At 45.4% G+C, this 2,150-nt stretch overlaps 1 pseudogene; it reads right to left on the bottom strand.

Annotated features, from left to right (window-relative positions):
- Positions 1-586: 586 nt before the first annotated feature.
- LOC138643382 (transportin-1 pseudogene) lies at positions 587-1,203 on the bottom strand (annotated as a pseudogene).
- Between the last annotated feature and the right edge of the window lie 947 nt (positions 1,204-2,150).

Here is a 2,150-nt window from a genome sequence, read left to right as displayed (position 1 = left end):
ACAGTCTATCCACAAAGTCTCGAGTCACCCTGTAAGCCCCATGCTTTTGGTGCGAAGGGGTAGAGTCAGTGCTTACATGTAGCTGCTGACACCAATCGTCCAGCTGCCCTTCAGAGCCATTGTCTTCCACCTGATCAAATGGAAGCAATGGTTCTGCTGCCTCTATTGCATTGTTGCTGACAGTGAAAAATTTAGCAAGGGTGGCATATTGGGGTAAATGGACCTCTCTCTCACCACAATTGAAGATGCGTATTGATACTCATCCCTTGCGGACATCAACTACCCCTCTGGCTGTCAGGATATTGGGCCTACTATCAGAGTACATGGGTTCTACCAGGGCTGGGTAATCTTGACCCCTGAGGCCCATTGCTTCCCGACACCAGATTAACATTTCACTCCTAGGGGGTATTATAATGGGGAAAGGACCACTTACTCTGACACTGCCGACGTCTCCACCAGACAGCTGTATCTGTTGTCTCTGCATCAGGGCTCTAATCTCCTTTTGCAGGACTCGCCACTGACTGGAGCTGGCGATCTTCAGCTACCTCTTTATATCCCATCTCAGGCAAGGGCTGACCATTGCTGGCTAGGATGGCAAGGTCTTTATCTGGGCTGTGAGTAATGTCTGAATCAGCCCAGCATGCAACCTTATTTTTGGACTACTATGTTTAAAGAACTGCAAGAACTTGGGGATCATAACATTGAGAGGCCACTCCAAAATGTCACTGTCTAAAATCTCAGCAGAGTCTTCACTGTTTTTCTAAAGGGCTCCGAAAGCTTCCTCACGTGTTGTATTCTTCAGAATCCAGAAGACCACATAATTTTGGCAAGAGCTCTGGCCAATTTTGTAGCTCACTCTTTGATGCTATTGTTATGATTAGGATACCCACTGTGGCTCTAATAAGTGGAGATACGTCCCCGATGTTATTCAAACATTCAATCTTAATGAAATCCATCACTCCATTTGGAAAATTGTGAAAATGAGCCTTTATTTTTTAGGATCAGTCCGCTCAAAGATCTGGTAGGTTCATCTTCAGACTTTAGCTTGATGAAAACAAATATTAAGTAGTTGTTGAAGTCTGGAAACTGGATAAGCTGCTTCAATTTTTGTTGCACGGATCCCTGCGTGGCCGTGTCCGGGGACTGAGACTCTTTGAGCAGCTGTAGGATCTGCTGGAGCCACTGCTTCCACTCGTACTCCATGCTGCGGGACACAAACACGGCGTGGACAAAGCACAGAGGGGGAGGCGGCCTGGCCAGGAAATGGAGGGAACAGGGCAGTCTTAGTGCCCTCCGGGTAATGACGGAAGGCTGCCAGGTCCTAGTGTCCGCAGGGTAATGGCAATGATTGTTAGACTGGAGTACCTCCATAAACTGCTCCATTAATAATCCATCTTCATCTTGCACGCTGTCAGGGTCAACCTGCTTTATGGCCCTTAGCGCCTCCTGAAGGTTAAGAGCATAGTCCCATATACTGTCCTGCACCCTTTGTTTGCACTCAAAGAATCTCAATTTTATATGTGCTGCAGTGCGGGTGTCAAATGTGTCCTTCAGTCTGGCCAAGATTTGTTTGACAGTTCCTTTTATTAGTGTCAGGCCAGGACTTTACTTCCCTCTGGGCCGCACCAGTTAACCCTAGAACGCATACCCATAGAAATCTACACATTCACACACCTGGGGCTTTTAGGCCTGTTTACAATTATCATGGAATAACTAAAATAAAAATACTTTTCAAAGTTTATTGCAAAGTAAGGATGCATTCCCACTAGCGCAGGGGTCCGCCAGGACGGGATTCCATAATGGATCTGACCACCTGGTGACCCCAGCTAAGGCTGGCGAACGCATACCTTCGGCCTCGCAGGCTTGCCAGGTTACTTGTTTTCTATTTTCTGTAAAATTACTTTAGTTAGAATTTTGAAACTCTAGGTATTCCTCAGGTATATAGTTGTTAGTAATTTCCAGTAGTTCATATATTTTTATGTTATAGGCATTTTGGTATAACAACCTTTTTTTGGGACTACCCCATATTCACGCACCTGGGGCCTTTTAGGCCTATGTGCAAATAACACGGAATAACTCAAATAAAAATACTTTTCAAAATTTATTTTACAATTGCATGGTAAGGATGCATTCCAACTAGCGCTGGGGTC

The sequence above is a fragment of the Ranitomeya imitator genome, chromosome 6, assembly GCF_032444005.1.
Source record: "Ranitomeya imitator isolate aRanImi1 chromosome 6, aRanImi1.pri, whole genome shotgun sequence".
NCBI lineage: Eukaryota > Metazoa > Chordata > Amphibia > Anura > Dendrobatidae > Ranitomeya > Ranitomeya imitator.
The sequence above is the reverse complement of the archived record's forward strand: the minus strand, read 5'-3'. Positions and strand labels throughout refer to the sequence as shown.